The 26,187-nt window shown below is 42.9% G+C and overlaps 1 protein-coding gene across 22 annotated transcripts in view; it reads right to left on the reverse strand.

Annotated features, from left to right (window-relative positions):
- FHIT (fragile histidine triad diadenosine triphosphatase) overlaps positions 1 to 26,187 on the reverse strand; it is a 1,053,300-nt gene that overhangs the window by 709,394 nt on the left and 317,719 nt on the right. For 16 of the 22 annotated variants that reach the window (XM_043552284.1, XM_043552281.1, XM_043552278.1 and 13 more), the window contains one exon: positions 6,566 to 6,773. The exons of the other annotated variants lie outside the window; for them this stretch is intronic. The gene's annotated coding sequence lies outside the window, so the exon portion shown is untranslated. The remainder of the gene's footprint in view (positions 1 to 6,565; positions 6,774 to 26,187) is intronic. 22 annotated transcript variants of the gene reach the window in all.

Below are 26,187 nucleotides of genomic sequence, written 5' to 3' on the forward strand. Positions count from 1 at the left end.
ACTGATAAAGTTGCGACAGATATTTTACACATTGGTAAAAGGTTCAAAAAAGAAATTAGAACTAATCTAAATATTAGAAAATTTAATTTAACAAGGGGTCTCATGCATATCTGTTTCATATTAACAATAATAAACACGAAGAATATGTCATCGAACTGACACAGATGTGATTCAGAGACAAAAAGTCGATTTTAGCCTGGTGATGGAGGAGCAGCGAGGTGGGATAAAGATAATGCTTAAAAGAAGATGGCATGAAGGATAGAATGGACTTTTTCTGTTGCAAAAGTGTCTCATATTCTTGTATTTTTCTCCCTTGAATCACAATAGCACTCCTTTAGGCTCATTATAACACAGACACAAATCGTATTATAAAGAAGTTATACATCTTAAAACAAGTACTGGTAGTTTAATATGCAGGGCCAGCCTTGAGAGGAGCAGGACCCCAAGGAAGAACCCTTGTTGGGTACGGAGAATCAGCAATCACAAGCATACACTGGCAATGACAGAAGCTAAATCATTCTTTGTTTTTAACACAATATGAAATAATGAGTAAAAACATGTAATTTTGTGCATATTGCAGGGCAGATGTGAAAGTCGGGCTTTAAGTTCCTTTCCCTTAGGTTCTTGCTGCCACAGTGGAGAAAAGCAGGCCAGAGGTTGCTGATGCTGTATGGACACTGAATTCTCGAGCTTCCCTTACCATCAGAGGAAGTTTCCAACTTTTAGTCCAAGATATTCATAATTTAGACATGTTTCTGGATCCTTATCAGCTCCTGGATTCTCAAGAGACAGCCAATTTCAGAGTTTTTAAAAAAAATAGCAGAACTAACATGGTATTTGCCCCCCACTACCCTGGGTGCTCTCCTTTCCTAGTCTTCATCTGCCTTGTTTGTTTGGACTGCAAGTTCTTCAGGTAAGTAAGTGTAATTTGCATATGGAAGTGTAATGTTAGGAGGGTATTTTAATACATTTTAAGCTGTCTTTTAACAAAGTTTAACAACTGACAATTAAGCAGGACCAAGTACATTAGCTCTCAGCAGACCTGAAGCACATGCTTTCTTGACCATGGACCATATTTAGACATGTCAGCTCCACGGCACATAGCTGCAATTGAGATGGTTAGTATAAAGGGAGAAATAGGAAAACAAACAAGCACTGAAACATTTTCCAGCCTGAGAGTTCCTGAAAGATGTGTAATCTACCTGGCTGACTAAAATTCCAGAGAAGCCAAATTACTTAAGATGTTCATCACAGTAAGTGTTTTAAGGCCATCCCTAGTCTTCAATCAGTCTAGAATCCCAGCCTGAATGGATACACATCTGAATTCTTTAAACACTAAGCGAAGCACAGAACTGGCACTCTTGGAGGTGTTAGCTTTCAAGGGCGATTACCTCACAGATATAATACCTTGTATCAAGAAAACATACTTATTCATAAAAAGCTAAGGAGCTGCTATTCCCAGCACCATGACACCCGATTTCCTTACTAACCTTGACAGTAAAACATCATCAAAGCTTATAGCCAAGAGCTTAAAAGTGTTTACCAAATTTAATAAACTTTGACCAAACGTGCTTAATCAAAAATAGTGGGCCCTTTAGTAATGTCAAACTACTGAACCTTGTGCATTATACCCCAGCATCCAAATAACGCGACTTTGTTATTTCAAACACCAAAGAAGTGCCTTTGTCTTAGAAGAGCAAGGGTTTAAGTTTGATTCCCAGTACAGCATTTCAGAGATTTGGTTTGCATAATCATTTTATTAAATGGATTTCTGTGAACTACCTGGGGAATCGCCGTACAAATTACCAGTAACAGCTCAAATCTCTCCCCTTAGCCTCAACCACTGTTCCCTCTAAGCTGTGCGCGTGTGTGCGTGCACACAGATCCTAAACCCCGTGCATATGGCGAAACACCGCACGCACAACAATTTGCACAGAAGAAATTTTTTGTGCACACGGCCTGTCAAAAATGAGAGGGGACACTGGCCTCAACTCTTATTAAATGTATTTAAAGTACTCAGCCAAATCTGGAAGCTACATTGATTTACACCAGGACAATTTGGCCCAGCAACTTTAGCAGAAAAATTAAAACTTCCATGGATATTCATTGAGGGCATTTCCCTATTGTAATCAGTCATCAGTGTCCGTCCAAGCTAAAATTCTCAAATTATTTCCTACTGTGACCCTACGGCAGGCACTTACAATTGGTTCCTCACAGATGTACAACTACAATGATTTCCTTCTGATCCAACTTTGCTTAAAAGGAACAAGAGAGGAAGTACCACCATGGGGATCTTCTGCTGTTTAAGGAAAAATCATCTGCAAATGTCTGAGAACATTTACTTGAGTACAAACCCAAAGACAGGGAATGGGATCAAGATTGGGTAGTGACAAGCCACCCTTGCTGGTGAACTCTCCTTCCCCTATGGGTCAGTACCCACAGGATGGGAGCTCTAAACAGAGAGTTTTAAATAGATTTTGTTAATACTTCAGACATTTCATTGTCTGACATAATTTGGTGAATTTGAACAGGGTCAACATACAAAAATCAGTAACCTCAAATCTGAATTATACTGGTCAGTTAGCAACATGTCTCACCACTTATTGATGTTTCTATGGCAACCCTCATCCAGGGCACTCAAAGTATTTTTCACAACACTTAGCAAATTAAGCCTTCCAATCTCCTTGGCAGGTAAGAAATATCACCCCCATCGTATAAATGGGGGAAATGGAGGCAAAGAATGATTTGCTTAAGCTTATGAGGAGAGTGAGCAGCAGAGGCAGGATTAGAACCCAGAACGCATGATTCACAGTCTGTGCTCTAACCTTTGGAGCACACACTATAAATATTCCGAAAAAGATAACTCTGCCAAATAGCACTGCAAGTAGTGGAGTGGACGTTAAATTGCATAAATATTTTGTAAATCAAACTATATCATCCGGCTTTAAATAAAGTGAGAGTGAGACAGATCATTCTTACTTTGACATTGCAAAGTCACAGCTGCTTGACTGAGAAACCCTTATGGACTACATTTTCAAACAAGTGATCACGGTTTCGGGGCCCAACGTGATTTTAGCTTGTTGGTGCTAAACACTTCAGAAACCAATTGTTTCTAAGTTGTGCAAAGTTGGGCACCCACAAATCAAGGCATTCAGAACCACTAAGCACTTCTGAAAATTTAAGCCACTTCTCCTATAATTAATGCAAAAGCTACATTAATACAATAAGTATGTAGAGCTACACACACAGAAAATCAAGAAGTGGAAAAGTTAAGGAGTGTAACAGCAACATTAACTTAGACATTCCACACATCTTATATGTTATGTGGTAACACACAGAGACACACACACACATACACACAAAATAAGGCTGATGGGATTTCACTCCAATTTTAGTCACATTCAAAGGACACTAGTAGGGTGACCATCTTTTCAAAATACAAAAGAGGGACACATGCAAGAGCCCCGCCTCCTGCCCCCCTCCCCCGCCTTTCCCCGAGCCTCCATCTCCTGGCCAGGCCAGAAGCTGGAGCCAGGCCATTGTAAGAGCCGCCCAGGCAGCCCAGACCACTGGGGGGAGCTCCAGACCCTCTACCTGCCTTGGGTGGGGCCAGGGTGCCCAACAGCAGCCTCCAGCCCATGTCCCCACCCCCCAAGGTACATGACCCAGGATAGGTGGAGGGTCCGGGGCTTCCCGGGCAGCTCTTACTACTGTCGGCTTCAGCTTCTGGCCTGGCCAGCGTGCAGGGCCTCGGGGAGCTAAGACCCACCTCAGCCCTCCCTCCATCAGGAAGAACCTGGTGCCACCCTTGAGCCTCGAGCACACACAGTGTGGCACCACAGAGTATCCGGGACAAATGCTGTCCTGGAGTCATTCATCCCGGGACCAGGACTTGAACTCTGCATTTCATAGAATCATAGGAATGGAAAGGACCTTGAGAGGTCATCTAATCCTGTCCCCTGCACTCATGGCAGGACTAAGTACTATCTAGACCAACCTTGACAGGTGTTTGTCCAACCTGCTCTTGAAAATCTCCAATGATGGAGATTCCACAGCCTCGCTAGGTAGTTTATTCCAGTGCTTAACCACCCTGACAGCCTGGAAGTTTTTCCTAATGTCCAACCTAAATCTCCTATGCTGTAATTTAAGCCCATTGCTTCTCGTCCGATCCTCAGAGGTTAAGAACAATTCTTCTCCCTCCTCCTTGTGACAACCTTTTATATAGTTGAAAACTTATCATGTCCCCTATCACTCTTCTCTTTTCCAGACTAAACAAACCCAATTTTTTTCAATCTTCCCTCATAGTTCATTTTTCTAGACCTTTACTCATTTTGTTGTTGCCCTTCTCTGGACTTTCTCCAATTTGTCCACATCTTTCCTGAAATGTGGCGCCCAGAACTGGACATAATACTCCAGTTGAGGCCTAATCAGCGTGGAGTAGAGTGGAAGAATTACCTCTCATGTCTTGCTTACAACACTCCTGCTAATACATCCCAGAATGATGTTCGCTTTTTTTGCAACAGTGTTGCACTGTTGACTCATATTTAGCTTGTGATCCACTATGACCCCCAGATCCCTTTCCACAGTACTCCTTCCTAGGCAGTCATTTCCCATTTTGTATGTGTGCAACTGATTGTTCCTTCCTAAATGGAGTACTTTGCATTTGTCCTTATTGAACGTCATCCTATTTACTTTAGACCATTTCTCAAGTTTGTCCAGATCATTTTGAATTTGAATCTATCCTCCAAAGCACTTGCAACCCCTCCCAGCTTCGTATCCTCCACAAACTTTATAAGTGTACTCTCTATGTAGATATCTAAATCACTGATGAAGATATTGAACAGAACTGGACCCAGAACTGATCTCTGTGGGACCCCACTCTTTATGCCCTTCCAGCATGACTGTGAACCACTGATAACTACACCCTGGGAACGGTTTTCCAACCAGCTTATAGTAGCTCCATCTGGGTTGCATTTCCCTAGTTTGTTTATGAGATGGTCATACGAGACAGTATCAAAAGCTTTACTAAAGTCAAGATATACCACATCTACAGCTTCCCTCCTATCCACAAGGCTTGTTACCCTGTCAAAGAAAGCTATCAGGTTGGTTTGACATGATCTGTTCTTGAGAAATCCCTGCTGACTGTTACTTATCACCTTATTATCTTCTGGATGTTTGCAAATTGATTGCTTAATTCTTTACTCCATTATCTTTCCAGGTACAGAAGTTTCGGGACTGAGCAGCCCAATTTGGGATGGGTGGTTACCCTAGACCCTATGCATGTAAAATTTCAGCCCCTATGGTAAATGTTTAGGAAAGTTATGAGCTAATGAAAAACAGAAACTGCTCTAGGACTTTTTAACTTAGTGTGTACTGCCAGTTAGATTATAATATCTGAACCATGCCCAGGAGCCCAAGTCAAATATCAAACACAGGAGTCTAAATCTCACTGAGATTAAAAACCAAGACAAATATGAAGAAAATGCGGTTAGTAGATTTAAAGTAACAACTGTTTAAACTCAGCAATTTCTGGCACTTGCATTTTAACTTTTGAATTTCAGTAAATTTAAAGGCCACATATGTTAAGGAGGCCCCAATGCAGGACACTACTCCACTGATGGAAACGGAACAGTTTCAAATGCCAGATTGATGATTTCTATTTCAAAGACAAATCCTGCAGTCATAACTTCAGCAAGATGCCCTTTGAAGACTGTTGCAGCCACTAATTATTGCAAAGCCAAGAACAAGGCCCAGCAGAGGAGACAGAGCTCAGAGTAAGTGGAGCCCTAAACTCTGCAGAGGCCAGATCTGCCAGACTAGAAGCCTTTAAACATCAAGCCTCAAATTTCCTGAGCAAGCAAGTGCAGAACCACCTCCTCACATTAATACAACACTGTGGCTGAAATGCCAAGCGTCTAGATTCAGTTAATCCCCAAAGTTAATTTTGCTCCCTCAATGTCAATTCTGCCATTTTGCTCACATGACGCATTTCCGAGGGTCTCCTTTTTAGTGCCTTATTGTGCAACACGGCTGAGTTAATAGTGTTAAAACAACCTTAACCTGGGGAATCCCTTGACTGGAGCGATACTTAAACCTCACCATTGCATTCACACACCCTATTTTGCCTTTAAACTATGTAAAAGAGAACATATTTCTCTCTCTCTCTCCACACCACCCTCCAAGCAAAGTAGCAGAACCAACTGTTGTAATGCTCCTGACACTATTTTATCACTCTTACATGAAAACCACTACACGGGATGCAGGAAACAATTTTGTCCTCCACTGTAATCTGTATCTGGAAACCTGGACACTTTGAGCATCAGAAGGAAACATGCAATAAAACAGAAATTTTAAAAAACCCACTAACTCGCTTTGCTGTCTCTCCCTGCTTTGAGAAAACAACAATTTTCTAATTTAATATGGGAATTATCCCTCAAGAGAAACCTGTATATCAAAATGTTAATACTGCGTATATTTAACCAAGAAACATGTGAGGGTAAGGAGGGGCAGATAGAAAAGCCAGAGTAACTATGCCAAAGGAATAATTTGATATAGCTAATCCTACCTGAAGGCGAGAGAAGCAGATTACAACTTCTTGGCAGCTCCTATCAGGGTTTTTCCCTCTGGTTCTCTGAATGGTCAGAGAAATATTTTCTTATACATCGTTTGGACCAAGCAGTAGACTGCCATTATAGGCAAGTGGAGATAAGTGAGACTCTGTGGTTGTGCTGAGAGGAAAATTCACATGTGATAGCAAAGGCATCCAGCACCATCTAAAAAAAAATATTCAAATGAATTGTAGGAACTGAAAGCTGGACAATTTCTTGAGTAACGCACAAATAGCTGGGACACGCTGAGTCCAGAGCCTTGGCCAACAAAGATACTAAGTCATCTGCTTCAACTGTCAGCAGACCTGTTATTAACTGCCTCAAGCTCCACCAATGGCTGACTTAGAAAGTATCAGCAAATGATTCACTAGTTGGCATGGTTAACAAAAGGGACAATCACCCACCCAGTCCTATACACTAAAGTCGAAAAGGCTAAGGGAAAACTCAAAGCAAGAGTATTGTCTCTGTTCCTTGGCAGACATGTAAAAACACTATTAAGAAAAGTCTCCTTCCACCTTCAGATTGTCAGGAGGCTCTGTCCATTTCTCTTGAATGATGACCTAGCAACTGTGATTGAGGCCTTTCTCAGCTCAAGGCTGGGTTACTGTAACTGTCTGTATCTGGAGCTGACAGCTGAGGATACTCAAAGCTCAGCTTGCGTAACGCTCAGAAACTCACCTGTGGAGCAGAACTGACGGTGAAAGCACATCACCAGTGATCTGCACCTTCCACTCACTTCTTCCAGGCTTCCACATCCAATTCAGGACATAACATTTAGGCCCTTGATGGGCTCAGACACACTCACTCTCGTTCTGCGACCTCCAGAGAGAACTGAGTTCAGCGGGGACACTGAAGTGCACAGAGTGACGTTCCCACGAGACAGAGGCCTTTGTGGCAGGACACCCGGCCAAAGGAGGTCAGAACATGGCCTGACCCGACCTTTTTCAGAGCTGTCTGCAAAACCCACCTTTCCATAGCAGCCTTCTTTCAGCAACAGGTGCTAAAGAATGACAGACCAAGGAGGGAAGAGAGGAATCCCTCAGTATAAAGGGACCAACCCTAGGATACCAAAAGGCACTCTGGAATAAATGTAATGCTACTTTTAATATTGTGGCGAGGAGATCAGTACTACAGCAAGTACCTTTAGATGGCGAACATAGAATGAGTTTGTTCAGACAACTGGGATGCTGGTGGACCAACCTCCCTTCAGCCAGCCCTCCCACAGATCTAACCCCCACCATCCTGGAAGAATGCTCAAATGCATGTAACTCACCCTTCACCCTCCCAAATGACTCTGAGGGGGGTCACTTCTACTTCTTGCTAAGCAAACTGCAGGTGGTTTCTCTCAATCCCTTTCTGAAACCCTCAAGGTTCACACAGCCTAATTTATAATGATAGTGATCAATTTTTGTGACAAGTCACTGAGCTTGTAATTTGCAGGAAAGAGAGAGTCACAAGTCCAAAAGCCACAAGGGCGTCACAGGAGTCAGAAATGGAAGAAGAATTTTGACCTTCCAATCTGGGTTCTGCACTAACGTGCATCAGACTCAACCTCCTGCACTAGACAGCTGACAGAACCAGCCATTAGAGAGACAAGGCATGTGAGGTGATAGCTTTTATTCAACCAACTTCTGTTGGTGAGAGAGACCAGCTTTTGAGAACCAGTCACTAGTCAGGTCCCTTCTGTCTGGATTCCTGTCCCTCCCACGTCTCCCGTGGAGTACTGCCAACGACAAAGCATCCCATGCAGCACTTCATAACAAATCACTAAGCATCCTTTATAATAAAGGGCACAAGGAACTGAGTCATAACTGAGCAGAACTGATACTCATTTTAACAAACCAAACTGATCTGCACCTCAGGGCAGTTGTTATAACATAGTGTCCCTCAAAGTGGGAAACAAATTAACAGGTAAAAATACTTATTTCTATACTCAAAAAGAAAAGGAGTACTAGTGGCACCTTAGAGACTAACCAATTTATTTGAGCATAAGCTTTCGTGAGCTACAGCTTGCATCCGATGAAGTGTGCTTTAGCTCACGAAAGCTTATGCTCAAATAAATTGGTTAGTCTCTAAGGTGCCACAAGTACTCCTTTTCTTTTTGCGAATACAGACTAACACGGCTGCTACTCTGAAACCTTATTTCTATTCTGTTGGAAACCAGTTCACAATGGATGGGATCTGCCTAGCAACCCCTGGAGAGGAAACAGAAACTGCTCTCCCAGGAAGAAAGAAACGGATCAGGAAAAAATAAGGAAATACACAGTAAGAACTCTCAGGCTGACATTTTCAGAAATGCCTGAATGACATTGGAGAGTAAGACCTTTTCACTTTCCCATGAGACTTTGGCAGTTTTGAAAAAAACTCATCTTCAATCTGAAGACCAGGGAGTGTGCAGGTTCTACTGAAGAGAGAAGCCATGTAGGGAAAACTAGCTGCTGCCCTGCAGAGTTCTTGCTGACCTCTCTTTTCCATTCACAGGAGGGAGCTACTGGGCAGTGAGTTTGGGCAACCTGACTGGAGGGGTCACTGCAAGAGGAAGTCTTTGCTGCCTGCCTGCAGTCCTACTTGAGGAACCAGAATCCTGCTGGGCTGCGGGCAAGCCCATCAAAAGTGACCTGTGATGTGAGACTTTTCACAGTTGTATGCATGCTGTCTTTTCCTTCTCTTCGCTGTGTAAACAGGGGAAGATTTAGGTAGCTCTTCTGAGTCACTCACCGCTAAGAACGATCTTCCATTCCAGTGTCCAGGCACTGTGACCATGGAAAGACCCCTGGGTATTCTTGGTTTTAACTTTTAATAAGGAACTGACACTTCTTGGCTAAAATCTATTGTTTTCCACCTTGCACTTCTCCATGCATACTTGGCAGAAAGGTTCTGCAACAATCAAAAAAGTAGAGCCATGGTTTGGGCATCTTCTTCCTTCATTCTTTCTTCCTCATTCAAGCACATTTCTGTTATAAAGAAGTGACAATCCCCAAACTGCTGCAACTTGCCTTCAAGATAGGTAGGGAGAAAATGAACAGGAAGCCAGACGAAAGGAGCCCAAAATGTCTGGCTCTACTGCATATCAGCTGAAGCACAGGGAGCATCCACCCACTACACATTGATGACCAAGGTAGAAGACAGATCTGTTCTATCGGAGTCCATCCCCATGCCACTGCAAAACACAGTCCCCCTGATAGGAGGAGATGTTTGGATTGAAGGGTGTGAGAGCTTCCAGCTGTATTTTATGACTATTATATGTTCTGTGTGTTATATCAGTATAATGGGTTAATTCCAGCAGGAGGTAACTGCACATACACGGGAAAGTGAACATAGCTTCAAATAGCCCCATTAAGTGATGCTTAAAAGGACAGTACATGTTTTGAAATTTTACATCTGACCATGCAGAGACGAGCAGTCCGGCTCAGAGTGGGAGAGGGGGAGGAAGGAATCTAGAACAAAGAACTTTGGGGGTGATAAAAACAGCCCCCGAAGCACAGCTGGGGAGCAGAGTGAACCCCTGAGGTGTCTGGGATAAAATAGTCCTGCTTACACCTCTAGGAAAGAGTAAGGTGTGTAGACATAGTGTCTTAAGAATCCTTTTTCTCCTGTTATGCTTTGTTCCTATTGTTGAGATTAAACAATACTTTGTTTTGTAGAGGCTGTTTTGGGTCACAAGGTGCAGCTAGTCTTGAACCACGACGTGGTATCAGTTATCTACACTAGATTTTAGCTAAAAGTGATATTTAGGACTTGTCCACACAGGGTTAATTCAGATTAAGGTAGGATGCAAATTTAAAGCAGAACAGGTATTCCTGATTCATTTTTTGTTAATCTGGAATAAGAGCATTCTATTCTGAATTAGTTTGATTTCTAAAGTGGATTAAGGCACGCTCATTCCATATTTTTATTTATATGTTATTCATATGATCAATCTGGCTCCCCAGATAAATAGAAAATAAAAAGCTAATGAAACTGCATTGTAAAGCATATTTGAGCAGTTTACTAAATGTCAACACAATGAATTTTTAAAGTGACAACATACTAAACTACCAAAATCAAAAAATTATGATGAAAAGCAAACTCACCTTTAAGTACACCAACCTTACTGGGGTTTAAAGAGAGGCCGTCAATTTGAAATCCCATCAAGGTTTTTTTAAAAAGAGTTTTATACCAGCTTCTGAGGCCCCCGGGCCAATTTTTTTTGTCGTACAATTATATTTTCCTACTTTTAAAAGGTGTTTTCCCTCTTGACTAATGAAAGACCCACAAAAAAAACAAACAGGAGAAAGTGATAAACTGATTATACAGTGAAGCTGCCTAGGCACTAAGACCTATCAAATGCACAAAGTAAACAAACAAATAATAGAGAAAAAGGGATTTCCCTAATCCCGTTTGGTTACAGCAACACACCCACCCATTGTGGCTAAGTGACAGATGACACTTGATATAATACTAGGTAATGTGATTTTTGAGTTTATGGAGCCCCTTTAAAGCAACTTTTGCTCAAATATTGGGGAAATAACTGTTAGACGGGTTAACTGATCATTAATTTTCAAGCAACAAACAACTGCGCTGCGCACTAGACTTCAAACTTGGACGTTTTCTCTGTGGTTGCTAGTAAATTTCTCTTTGACCACAAAGGAGACCGCAGCAGTAACACTCCCCCTAACATAACATCTGGCAACACAATTATATTGATCAGCTGATTTCAATTATGTTTATGGAAGGACGCTTTAGGTATCAATAAATAATTTCTTACCACCCCATCATGCTTAATTGTGCACTAAGATAGCAATCAAATTGAGGGAGGGAGCGTCTCAGTTGAGAGTGGTGCAGGTATTAAATCCACCACCTAGCTTCTTTTTAATAAACATGCAGTGATTGGATAATTAAGTCTCTTGCTACATTTGCCCGCTGCTGCTGCTCAGATCTCCACACCTTAAACAGATGTAAAAAACAATCTACGTGAGCAAACTACTGAATTGCTGCACTATCGGATATGCTGTGCCTTTATGACTGCAAAATTCTTCTTAAGGAGAGGCAGAAGAGTGAGCTTTGCTCAAGTGCAGTATCTCAGTTCTAGCCCATTGTGAAGAAGACATTGCCCGGAACAACACTTCCAGTGTTTCAGAAAGTGCAACAGTACAGACTGCAACTGTGCACATATTTTCCAAAACAAACCAACAGAAAACACATAAAACAACCCCCCTGAAACATTAACTGAGGTCTTAGAGAAAACTCATTCCTGAGCACACACTCGAGACAGACAGACCCTAGAATGGACGCTCCACTTTCTAGTGTGTCTCACTCAGATGAAATTCACCGGAACTATCACAAGTGATAACACCACATAGGTGTGGCAGCTATATAGAGAAGTCATTTGCATGCATCTTTAATTAACCACAGCGAATCATGTATTTTAGTGTACTTGCTCTGAAAGTATTAATATTATCTTGTTGTGTAGCTTCATACATAGCATATTAAACAAGCAGATTATTTTTGTTAATAAATGATACTCAGGGCTTCATGCATGGTGCAGCTAAACAGCATAGTCAAAAATACTACACTGTTATAGTCCGATACAGAATGTAATTAGTATCCCACTTTGCATATGCAATTGCTGACACATTATTACAAAGACTTAATTGATAAACAAGAATTAGGATATGACCATTTGCTCTCATCTCCATTGTCATACCCTAATGAAAGGGCACTCCTCAATTCAGTTTCCAAACATCTAAACACATGATACTGGATTTGAAGACAATCTGGAAAGAAGGCCACAGAATTCTATGCTGAAAATGGCATTGTATTCACACAAGAAGAGCAAACTGTTAATATCTGGGATATGAAGGAGGCTCACAGTGTAATGATGATAACATTATGATCCAGCTATATTATGCTGAGCAATTCCTCCCTTTTGTTCATACGTTGTTTGCTTCTAACAGCGGGAGCAGCAGCAGGCTGAAGGGTGGGGCGTGGGATAACATTTCTTCCATAAAGTCAAACTCTGGTAAGACAACAAACCTAAGCGGCCTGAAAAGGCTTCTCCGTTAGTGATTCTGAGAAAGTTAGTCCCTCGGTGCCAAATGCAAGTGCAACCAGCAGTGACACTTGCGCATGGGGAAGACTTTTCACTTGCCAGAGAGCACAAGGAAGGAGGCACAGGTCTGGCCCTGGTATGGCAGACCCTTATGGTTCCTTCCAAAACAAGTTACAATACTGCAGCCAGAAACACAAAACTATAAAACAGAAGAGAATCATAAAGCTGTTCAAATGCTGTTGCATCAAGAACGGCACTGCATGGGGACCAATGTCACAAGTGCACTCGAACAAAATGATTTCTTGAAGTCCATCTTCACTGGCTTGGGAACATTTGAAGTACAGTTTCCCCCTTGATTTTCTTATCTTAAAAGATAAGATGAGTGTAGACAAAAAACATACTATATTTTAGAGGTTTGGCTCATTGTAAACACTGGTGATACATCAAGTAGTCAAAAACAGGCAGGCATCTGCTAGTTTCTTTTTGACAATGGGACTATAACACTTCAGAACTGTTATAAAGTGTACCTCATCTTGAAATGCATTAGACAAGGGCAGTCTAAAAAAGGTCAATGGAAAGAGAGTTTTAAAAGCTTGCGAATCTCTCTCACACACATGAACACACACACTTATTGTTTTATCTGTCCCAAAGTTTAAGTCCTAATCATCATCCCACAGAGACACTTTTTATCCTCATTAAGGCCTATAATTAACACACATGGTCTCTTAGGGTTCTCTGTAGCCCCCACAACATCATTATAATGAACCGCCAGGTCTACTGGAGTTTAGATTTAGACCAGCTTTCTGTTTAAAGTGCTGCTCTGCTAACTGCTCTAAAATCTGCACAGTTAATCAGATTGCCTTGAAAGTCAGTGTGCCTCATGCAGGTGCAGGGCATTATTAGTGACCCAACTTTGGGGTCATTTGACTAAGGGTTCCCCAAGATACAGCCCCCCACCTGGAAAAAATTTAGCAATTTTGAAGTTTGACCTCTCCGTGTGAGCTGGGATCAGGGGGACTCTGTCTGCATCCAAGCCCCTCTCCTTGCTCCGCCCCGCCATGTGAGCTGATGTCTTGCCAGGATGGTGCTGAAGGTAATGCAAATTTAAACATCTGAAATCCAGGAAATGAATAGATAAAGGTACACATCACCACTGGCCAGAGTTTGCACATGCACAGGGGTTGGTCCTGAGGCCTGCTGGGGACGCCTGGCTGAAACAAGGGTGGGAGACTCATTGCGGATATGGAGTGGAGTGGGAGGCTCAGCTCAGTGCATAGTTCAGGCTACATTACCAAAGAAGTGTATGACCCTTGTGATAGACGCATGCAGTAGCAGACGAGAGCAAGGAGCAACTTCTCCTGTATTAAAGGCTTCAACAGGGCTAACTAATGACTTAAAGGGCTGGAAAGGGGAGGGTGAACTGGAAGTGTTGGCAGGGGTGGGAGGGCCCAACAGATTGCAGGGCGCAGCGTGGGAGGGAAGTGGAAAGACAGACTCACCAGTCTTATCACACCTGTAAGGTTACTGTAACCACCTAGGAGTGAAACTTTCTAGATTCTGGGCCATAGACCATGTCTGAGATCTCTCACCAGCCATGTTAGGGACAACACACTCCAAACATTTCAAAAAGTGTGACCCTAATCCCCATTTCACTGTAACAAAATGTACAGAAAGGGCAACAAACATGCATGAACCACACAGTAACCATGTAAAGACCACTGAACTGGAACTATTCCAGGCTCCACCATTGGCCTACTGGGTGACCTTGGACAAGTCACTTCATCTGTCTGTGCCTCAGTTTCCCCATCTATAACATGGGCTTCATGACGTGGAGTTCTCTGTGATCTACCCATGAAAACACTCTATAAAAAGCTAGAGCTTTTTGTTATTACCTGGTCACAGTAGCATATCAGCTGCTAACCTAGATGAGAACTACTACAGTCTAAATGACCATGAACCCCTACAACAAATTTCTCTTTCTGTTTAAAAAACAAAAACAACAACATACCTAGGAAATTTGCTGTCAAAAAACTTCATCAATGAGGAGCTCAAGTTGCCTGGTGGTATCTTATGGCCTTCTAGAACACTGAGTTCTGCAAAGCTCAAACCTCTGAAAACTAGGAAATACAGAGTTACGATACATGGCAACACAACTTTGATTCTGCCCTCTAAGCAATGATCCCGTATGCCCATAGCACGCCCACTCACGCCCTGCCTTTGCAGCAGTGCATATCATGCAGGGGATAGGGCACATGACAATTGCTGTGCAAAGTTAAATGTCTTAGGTGCGCTGAGCTATACAGGAATTACCTACACTAGTTCTACACTCCAACACTGAGTCTATGCCCCAGAAACAACACCACACTTGTTAACCTTTACAACCCCTCAACCCTTACTCACAGGATTCCACCTCATTTTCACCGGCACTGACCTCACCACTGAACACAGATCAGTCTGAGAGCGCACCTCACTGCTGACAATGCCCGTGCCAAGACCAACTCTGTGCCCTGCTACTGAAACAACATACACAACTCGGTGCTGAAATGACGCACACTGGATCTCTCTAGCGCTTCTTTCCTTCGGTCACACACACAGGAGGCTCAGGCCCACATCTCCTGCTATCCAAGCACTGCCCTGTAGCATTCCTCAGACTATTTCCCAGATCTCCTCACATCACAGTTACATTAAGCTGTTCCAACTAATGCCCCCCACCGTTCAGCACAGCTTCACTTAACAGAGTGAATGCCACTGGAGTGCATGCAGATAATTCCCAGTGGCTACTGCCAGTTCTGCCAGGGGGGCAGAGTTAAGGTTGTGTATTTGTTGGTTTTCAGAAGTTTGAGTTTTGTTGAACTGGAAACGCACAAGATACATCCGGGTGCCCTTACCTCTGTGCTAATGATTTATTTTTTTTTGTCAGTGAATATTATCTAAGTACACTGACTCGTACATTGCAACGAAACAAACTCTCAGCTGCTGTACCTAGTCACTACATTATATGCACTGACAATACAGTATAACCCACCTATCACAGCAAAGGATACACCATCACGGTAAGCACCTCTTTCTCTCCCTCCCCTGGCAGATCTTTCCTCATGCTGTAGAATCTTCACACACAAACTAGGGCAGCAGCAAGAGAAACAGCACTGAGAATAAGGTCTCATTTTTCCCCTTTCATACTCATGTAGCTCATTCTGCTTCCTCTCTCTGATTAATCAGATTTTCCCATTGTTGAAGCCATTACAAAGCTACTTATGAGTCCATCAGATGATGGATAGGGAGTACACCACAATTTCTAAACGTATGCTTTGTTCCTTTACAGATTAACATTTTAACACAGGTGAAACTCTAGAATCTATTACTTTGCCACACGAGCAAAATGCTTCAATAACTGCGCAGGACAGAATACAGAGTGGAGTTTTGGTGAGAGCAGAGTTAAATATATTTAACTACTGAATCATTGTGTTTACTCCTAAAGCAGGTGGATTCCACTAGTTGACCACAAAATCATAGAATATCAGAGTTGGAAGGGACCTCAGGAGGTCATCTAGTCCAACCCCCTGCTCAAAGCAGGAGCAATCCCCAACTAAATCAAAAGTGAGGCATCCCCCTTAAAAATGCTTAACATTAAAGTTGAAAAGAATCAGTCTTGTGGAAGTTTATCTTGTAAATATTTAGTAATTAAAAACTACCACAGTGACCTGATCCAGTTTATCAAAATATCTCACAGATACAGATTAAGTCTCATGACAAATGTATGAGTTAAACAGAACATTTGACAAAGAGAAACTGAGACAGAAAGGTTCAGCGACTTTTTCATGATCACACAAGCAAACATTAAGTGACATTTCATAGCATGCATATGTAAAGTTCTCATTCGTAATTCAATATGTAACACTGATGTAACTTCATGGGGTCGTGAATGCTCAGCACCTTTCCAAATCAAACCAGATATTGTGCCAAGAAACCAGCAAAGCATCTGCACCAGCAGCATCTTTCAATCACTTTCTGGTCCCCACTAACCTTCCCCAGTGCAGGATTAACCTTTTTTGAAGGCCTTTTCCCTGCATTCCTTCCCGCAACAGATTCTTTATATGTGGCAGAACCACGTTTGAAATTTTGGTCTAAGACAATACATACAGCATCAGTGGGCAAGATCTTTCCAGGAGCCCAGGATCTGAAATCCTGATTTGCTGGTGTCAGTAGAACGGCTAACGAAAGATCCAATTTGCTTCCAAAAGTCTTCAAGAATTCCAGTAGTTAACAAAACAGCACACACGGCACAAACAGTTTCTCAATTGGAATGTGCTTTACGAAGGTCCATGAGGATAATTATCCCCATTTTACAGAATGAATGACTGAGGCACAGAACATTTATGTGCCAAAGGTCACACAGCAGAACTGGGAAGAGAACCCAGAGCTGATTCCCCATCTGGTGCCCTGTCCTCTAGTCCATCTTGCCTCCCTTTTGTCCAGTTACTCACAGGACAAGAAAAACCTGTAATTGTACATGGTACCCTGGAAAATAAAATATTCTGATCTAAACCACAGCAGACTGCAAAACCTTCACAGCACTGGCCCCTGTGTAGTCCCTATAGACTTGGTTCAAGATGATCTGCAAAACTAATTCCTGGCCTTTTTGACATCCATCCATTTGAAATCAGAGCTGGTTTTAATATATTTTAAAAGGAGACTCAGAATGACCTATTTTACATTTCATCTCACACAGTCTGTACACCAGCTGAATCTTGAATATTCACTAGTTCCCATTGTGGAGGCTTGTGACGTCTAACCCTAATAGCCTCTAAAGAACTGAAGGAAGAGAGCACCAGTTTACAGTTTCCCAGTGAAATGGTAGAGCAATATTGTTTTCCTTTGCACGTCAGGAAAATAGCAAGTCAGGTTAATCCCTGGTGTAATTTCACTTACTGCCATGGTCTGAAGACAGGTAAGAATTTTGCCCATTGTTGGGGCTTTACATACATTATAATGGCAGTACCACTGAACCCAATGTTTAATGTCCTGTTAATTAAAGACACAGGCCTGCCAAACTAGTCAGGAAGAAAAACCTCCTTAGAAATGGTGGCCCCTGCATGCTGTTAATTGTTGCATGCCTGAAGCCAGCTCTCTCTCAGTACATGGGAAAGTAAACTATAAACGATAAATGTTTCTCTTTATGCAATGGGAGCAATGAGTAATAAAATCATATCAATTATTCACAGTGCTTCCCAGCAGCTTTGAAGTTCAAGACCAAAAACCCTGATAAATAGGTTGCTAGATGAGCTTCAACTGAGGAGTAAGTATTCCGTGGTGAAATGCAAGTAACCCTGAAGGACTAGAAATGGATATGCTGGTACCAATTTGGAATCAAGCTCTCCCCCACCCCCGACGTTCTTACTAATACAGCCCCCTTGCCAAAGCACAGGTCTCAGTTCTGACAGTAACATTCGACACCACTGAATAGCTAATACTCTGGGCCTTCCTTCTGAGAAGCTTGGGAATGCTGTAGAAACCACGATTGGCCCTTTGCCTCTCTAGTTTGAAGTGTACTTAACCACACCGGTGATTGCTCTTGCTCAAATACTCAGATTCCACAAGCACTGTGCCTTCTCTCTATTTAACTGCATTTTAAAGGTACTAATCATGCGTTTATCTTATCTCTAATTAAATGACTTAAAGATGCAAAAAACAAATCTTGCTTATTTGTATAGTATCCCATTAAACTGAAAACCCCTTTATCGTTCCTATCTTATTTTCTAGCTTAGGATGGTAATGAAAGAAATATGGCAAGTAGAAGCAGAGACAAATGCATTTCAAAATGTTTAATGAGACCCATGAGACAGTAAATATCTTCTGACCAATGAAGTAAACCTTTTACAGGAATGTAGGTTAACATTTTATTCTGAGGATAAATCTAATCCTTGACACACTCAAAAATGAAATGCAGACATTAAATGACTTTCTTTCATGCTGTTTCTTCTATGAGGTTGCCCACCAACCATGTGCCCCAGGCACAGATCCAGAAAAGTAACACCCATTTAACTCTGTGAACGTCTGGTGAACAGTCTTTCATTGCACTGTGCCCCACAACACAGTGGCTTGAAAGAGTAACAAAAAAGGAAGAAAAAACTCAAGGCACTAAAACATGTAATAAGTCATCACTCACATGTATCCCAGTAAAATGTTTGTTGCATTTCAATCATTCATTGTTATATACATTTCTGAAGTTCCCATCACTTAAATAGCATTATCTAAATTAAAGGACATCAACAGCCCTTCCCAAGAAGAAGCCAGCTGTCCTCCAGTACTTCATGCTCCGAAACTTCTGACTTGCATAGAAGTAGTTAGAACTAGGAAGGTTTACCCCAAGACCAAACTGCCAGAGCTATTCCAAAGCTTGGATATAATGGAAATGCCTACCAAGGGAGAAGAGCCCTTCATCACAGTACAAAGGCTCCAGAATTTGGGCTCAACCTCAGTACTGAATTCGACAGCTGATGGCCCTCCAAGGAGAACGTTTTGCTGCATCACAGCCAAGTTATTATCAGAGCAATACAACACTAACTACCAACAGCCAACTGTAGTACACACAGGGCCTGACCTCAAGCCAAATGATGTAAATGGAAGGCCTCCAATGGGTGTTGGATCAGGTGTATAATTTTCAGAAATGAGGATCATTTGGATCATCCATACACACAAATGTAACAGAGCCATGTTTAAAAGACTCCATCTACTAAAAAACAGTGTCTCCTTTCCCTCTAGTTATTTCCTTCTGGTTATGTGGCTGCATGTGCATTCTTGTTTTATGAATAATGTACAAATGGGCACAGGCTGGTAAACTTATATAAAGAAAGAGGTAGTTGAATGAGGCAGAATGGCCTCCCTCCGAGCCTGAGGGGAAGGGACCACTCTCCGCCCCCTGGTGGAGGGAGCAAGGCCAGGCCTGCCGCTTGCACCAGAAACTCAGAGGCAGGACAGGAAGTATAAAACGCAAAGCCTCCAGCTCAGTTGTGAGAGATCCAGAGAAGGAGTTGGACACCTCCTCCTTCCTGCTGGCCCCTGAAGCAGAGACCAAGCTTTGTCAACACCTGCCCCTGGGGAAGGATCCTGAAGAGCTGTCGGGACTACCATCTGATGATTTCCCTGAGAAGACTGAGGACCCTTGGACTATGGAGCTCTATCCCAAGACTGTGGTAGGAAGCAACCCAGGGAAACCAGACTTTAGTTTAGCAAAACATCTGGTTTTGCTGCCAGAGCACAAGCCACAGTGTTTCAGCAGGATCCACGCTGACCCAGTGGTGGGATTCCCTGCCACTGTTAGGGCCTTGGGCTGAGACCTGGTGGAGGATATTGGGCCTGGGTCTCCATATCCCCTGCTGCCAACCTCACCCCTGGGATGGCAGCCTACCCGCCTTAGGCCAAACAGCCTGTATTTGTCTGCTGTCTGCCCAAGCCTGAGAGCTGGGCCATAGGCTGCCTATTGCTCTACCTTGCCCAGAGAGTGAGAGCCTTGACTGTGTTGATTGCTACCTGCCCTACCCAGAAAGCTGGGCTAAAGGCTGCTCCTTGCTCTGCCCTGCCCCAGGGCCCAGAGCACCAGACTATGTGCTGTCTGCCCTAGCCAGGAGACTAGACTAAATACTGTTGATAGGCCCCACCCAAAGGGCCAGGGCTGTAGACTAGTGATGTGCTAATTCCCATGCTGATAGACTTTGACCGCTGTGATGCAGTGAGGCGGAGTCGCCTCCCTCCGAGCCTGATGGGGATGGACAACCATAAACCCACTACACTTAGTAAGAAGCCTGCTTTAAAAGGGATATACAAGTTACCAGACAGGTCACTTATTTTACAGTGCCCCCAAATATGATACGTCTCACTGTATGGATAAAAAATATGACCCTGAGATGAAGGGCATATAATCTAATTTCTAATATGACAGGATAAAGTAGAATGACAAAACCATAGAGAAGAACGGGTAGAATAGCAGGGATGGCAACAAACAAAAATCTGCTAATTCATCTGAGATGTGATCAGCATGATGCAGCAATATTTTTGTTTTAAAATCTCTCTCTCGCTCTCTCGCTCTCTCTCTCTCACACACACACACACACACACACACACACACAGAGTTCACTAACCTCTTATGGATTTTGTGGAAGGAACAGATCTTAAGGAAAATCCAAATCTATTATAAAAATGTAATCATAGAATTGTAGAACTGGAAGGGACCTCGAGAGGTCATCTAGTCCTGTCCCCGCATTCATGGCAGGATTAAGTATTATCTAGACCATCCCTAACAGGTGTTTGTCTAATAGTCTCTTAAAAATCTCCAGTGATGGAGATTCCACAACCTCCCTAGGCAATTTATTCCAGCGCTTAACCACCATGACAGTTAGGAAGTTTTTCCTAATGTCCAACCTAAACTGCCCTTGCTGCAACTTAATCCCATTGCTTCTTGTGCCATCTTCAGAGGTTAAGGAAAACAATTTTTCTCCCTCCTCCTTGTAACAACCTTTTATGTACATGAAAACTGTTCTCATGTTCCCCACCCCCGTCTTCTCTTCTCCAGATTAAACAAACCCAATTTTTTCAATCTTCCCTCATAGGTCATGTTTTCTAGATCTTTAATAACTTTTGTTGCTCGTCTCTGGACTTTTCCAATTTGTCCACATCTTTCCTGAAATATGGCACCCACAACTGGGCCCAATACTCCAATTGAGACCTAATCAGAGCAAAGTGGAGCAGAATTATATCTCATATCGTGCTTACGACACTTCTGCTAATACATCCCAGAATGGTGTTTGATTTTTTTTTTTTGCAACAATGTTGCCCTCTTGACTCTTATTTAGCTTGTGATACTCTTTAACCCCCAGATCCCTTTCTGCAGTACTTCTTCCTAGGCACATATACAAAATGGGAAATGACTGCAACTGATTGTTCCTTCCTAAGTGGAGTATTTTGCATTTGTCCTTATTGAATTTCATCCTATTTACTTCAGACCATTTCTCCAGTATGTCCAGACCATTCTGAATTTCAATCATAGAATTTTACAAGATTAGGGTTGGAAGAGACTCAGGAGGTCATCTAGTCCAACCCCCACTCAAAGCAGGACCAACCCCAACTAAATCATCCCAGCCAGGGCTTTGTCAAGCCGGGCCTTAAAAACCTCTAAGGATGGAGATTCCACCACCTCCCTAGGTAACTCATCCCAGTGCTTCACCACCCTCCTAGTGAAATAGTGTTTCCTAATATCCAACCTAGACCTCCCCCACTGCAACTTGAGACCGTTGCTCCTTGTTCTGTCATCTGCCACCACTCCATCCTCTTTGGATCCCCCCTTCAGGTAGTTGAAGGCTGCTATCAAATCCCCCCTCACTCTTCTCTTCTGCAGACTAAACAAGCCCAGTTCCCTCAGCCTCTCTTTGTAAGTCAAGTGCCCCAGCCCCCGATCATCTTTGTTGCCCTCTACTGGACTCTCTCCAATTTGTCCACATCCTTTCTGTAGTGAGGGGGCCCAAAACTGGATGCAATACTCCAGATGTACCTCACCAGTGCCGAATAGAGAGGAATAATCACTTCCCTTGATCTGCTGGCAATGCCCCTACTAATGCAGCCCAATATGCTGTTCGCTTTATTGGCAATAAGGGCACACTGCTGACTTATCTCCAGCTTCTCATCCACTGTAATCCCCAGGTCCTTTTCTGCAGAACTGCTGCTTAGCCAGTCGGTCCCCAGCATGTAGCGATGCATGGGATTCTTCCGTCCTAAGTGCGGGACTCTGCATTTGTCCTTGTTGAACCTCATCATATTTCTTTTGGCCCAATCCTCCAATTTGTCTAGGTCACTCTGGACTCTATTCCTCCCCTCCAGTGTATCTACCTCTCCCCCCAGTTTAGTGTCATCCGCGATCTTGCTGAGGGTGCAATCCATCCCATCATCCAGATCATTAATAAAAATGTTGAACAAAACCGACCCATCCTCCAAAGCACTTGCAACCCCTCCCAGCTTGGTATCGTCCACAAACTTTGTAAGTGTACTCTCTATGCCATTATCTAAGTCACTGATGAAGATATTGAACAGAATCGGACCCAGAACTGATCCCTGCAGGACCTCACACGATATGCCCTTCCAGCTTGACTGTGAACCATTGACAACTGCTCTCTGGGAACAGTTTTCCAACCAGTTATGCACCCCCACTTTATAGTGGCTTCATCTACATTATATTTCCCTAGTTTATGAGAAGGTCATGCGAGCCAGTATCAAAAGCCTTACTAAAGTTAAGATATACCACATCCACTGCTTCCACCCTATCCACCAGGCTTGTTACCCTGTCAAAGAAAGAGATTAGGTTGGCTTGACATGATTTGTTCTTAAGAAATTCATGCTGACTGTCACTTATCACCTTATCTTCTAGGTGTTTGCAAATGGATTACTTAATTATTTGCTCCATTATCTTTCCGGATACTGAAGTTGTGCTGACTAGTCTAATTCCAGAGATTGTCCTTTTTTCCCTTTTTATAGATGGGCACTATATTCACCCCTTTCCAGTCCTCTGGAATCTCTCCCATTTTCCAGGACTTTTAGAAGATAATCGCTAATGGCTCAGATATCTCCTCAGTCACCTCCTTGAGTATTCTAGGATGTATTTCATCAGGTCATGGTGACTTGAAGACATCTAACTTGTCTAAGTAATTTTTAACTTGTTCTTTCCCTGTTTTAACTTCTGATCCTACCTCATTTTCACTGGCATTCACTATGTTAGATGTCCAATCACTACTAACCTTTTTGGTAAACTGTAATACTAAAGTATATCTACCAAAACAGTCCAAAAGAACAAAGAACTGCCAACAGAGTTAGACTTTAAAAAATAACCCACAAGGCACACACACACACACAGTGTATTGAGAATGTTTATAGCATTCTGAGAAGTTATGAAAACAATGCCAAGTCATTTTAAAGATTTCAAAATACATAGTTGCTCTGCATTCTGTTCAGGCAGCTGTCACAGTGCGGTAAGATTATTTATGACAGCACTAAGAGATGCAAGACCCATAGGACTTTTCGGCCTAAAGGCAAAAAACAAATCTATTTGGAATTAGTTGATTTTTCTGGCCCTGAAGGACCTTCTTATTAGAATAGACTTACACAAAAAATGTCATCTACAACCATTCACCTCTTCTCCCCATGACTTACAGACATCGACACAAAATAATGCACTTGCCAAAAATCATAAATACTTTAAGAAAAGAAAGGCAAAGCATTTCTTTACTGTATTTTTTATTAAGTTCAAGGCGGGGGGGAGGATATCATGATATTATGAACCTTTAAACAAAGCCAAAAAGACTTATGGACAAAGTTCCAAGCTATTAATACAAGGAATCAGACCTTTCCAGTATGACATCTAGTTCCAGAAATGGATGCAACAAGACCTTTGGCGTCAGCGAGTTAGTACTGTGAACTACAGTGCTCTTCTAAAAGAAAAATCGTTTGCTACCCTTCAGACTGAAAACCTCTATGTTTAGAAGCTAATTTACAGTGGAATCTGGAATTTAATCATCTCTTCTCATGAATTTTGAGAATATCTGAAGTAAAGTCTTTGTCCTAAATTAACTTTGAAATTTTGCTATGCAAAGTAATATAATAATATCTAGTCAGATATGCTGATCTTACCTTGAAGGAAATTAATTGCTTGATTCTTCCTGTTAACTTTATCCTGATACTAATAAAATTTCCCTAGGCAGTACTGGATTGTGTGACGTCTAAAGCAGCTCGGACAAGCTTTGATGTAGATAAAAACTCTAAGAATCACCAGTAGGTAAAAAAAAATATTTATTTTCATCTTAAGTACTTTCAACTATATGTCAAGAGGTTACTTTTTATTCTTTTAAGACCTGATTTCAGTGGGCTTTGGAGCTGGCTTTTATATAGTAAAAATGTAAGGCTGGATTTTTCAAGATGCCTAAATGCTTTAGGAGCACATATCCTATGTCACCTAGGTGCTTTTGAAAACCCACCCTGTGTAATTATTTAATAGTTTCCATAATTGATTCCAAAACTTGCTTGAAATGGAAGAGTCAGAAGAGGCTGGACACTTAGGAGAAATAAAGAGAGGGGACAGACTTCTTCTTCTCCATTTCTCCTTTAAGAAGGTAATTCTGCAATCAGTTCCTAGGAAAAGAGATCATCATAATCAGCGAGAGAGTTCCTTAAGAGAAAACCACCTATTTTCAGTCAAGCCCCATGACAGCAAATCTACCTTCTGAGAAGAGTTTTCTGCAACAGGAAGAATAAAAGTTAAGTACTAGTATGATGTAATGGGTTTATTCTTGCTGAACATTTATTTGAAGAGAAAGGACGGTTACTTACCTTTATAGTAACTGGCGTTCTTAGAAATGCATGGTCCCTATGACTATTCACTATGGATCAACTGAAGGATGATGGCGAACCATAGCTTTCTCGGCCACCAAGGCACCACTAGAATTAGTGTCAGTGTCTTGTTTCATCTTGTTGAAGACCCAAGGTAAGAAGGGGATGGGGGAAAGCACATACTGGTGGCTCCGACCACTGCACCAGGAATAGGTCCACTCTGGAATTATGCCCTTGAGCTGCACAGGAGCAGTAGGTTGAACACTGCCTCTTTATCTGTCCTGCAAAGAGTTCCTGTAGCAGGGTAGACACCCGCTACTGCCCTGAGGGGCTTAGACAGCCCAGGAGAGGGCTGTGGCTGGGGCAAGCAGCCCAAGCTGAGTAGGGAAGTAGGCTCAGCTGGGGCCATGCCCCAGTTAGGGCTCAGCAGGCCTTTATAAGTGGGCAGCGAGCCAGGTGCTGTTAGGCTCTCTCTGATCTGAGAGGAAGCAGGGCCCGGCTGCCTGCAGGAAGGTACTAGAAGGGAAGCAGGGCTGGGGAAGGGCCAGAGGAGCAGGGAGGCTCCAGGCTGGCAAGCCCCAGGCTGTAGTGCCTGGCATAGGGCCCAGAGAGGTACTGGGGTTACAGGGGATGACGCACGGGTAGGCAGAGGCAGCAGGTCCAAATCCCTCCTTGCCAATGATGAGTGGCTCTTACACTGCAGTCTGCCCCAGTGAGCGGGGGCTAGTTGGTGTCTGGCAGTAGCCTTACACTGAGGCAAGGTGGGAATAGTGGGTGGGGGGTTCCCCTGGGTGGACAGTGGGTGTATTGCCAGGGGCAGCCACCCAGGAGACAAGGGGCACCGGGTTCTGGAGGGATGTGGGGCCATCGGTAAGGCAGACCACTGACCTGCAGAGGGCACTCCAGAGCCTGGTGAGCTAATTCCCAATGAAGACCAGCAGGAGGCGCCACAGGGGTGAGGCCACATGCTTACAGTTCCCATGACCAGAAGCCCCTCTGTAGCACCGAGTTGTGGTTTTCTCATTCATGGTCTCTGTGGAAGGGTCTGCTGAGGCTGTCTACTAAGGCGTATACTATCTCTGGAAGGTGCACTGTGAAAAGGATGCACTGGTGTTGGATATACCAATTCCAATTTGATTGCCTTCATGCAAAGAGGGGTGGACCTCGCTCCCCACTGTTTTT

The sequence above is a fragment of the Chelonia mydas genome, chromosome 7, assembly GCF_015237465.2.
Source record: "Chelonia mydas isolate rCheMyd1 chromosome 7, rCheMyd1.pri.v2, whole genome shotgun sequence".
Lineage (NCBI taxonomy): Eukaryota > Metazoa > Chordata > Testudines > Cheloniidae > Chelonia > Chelonia mydas.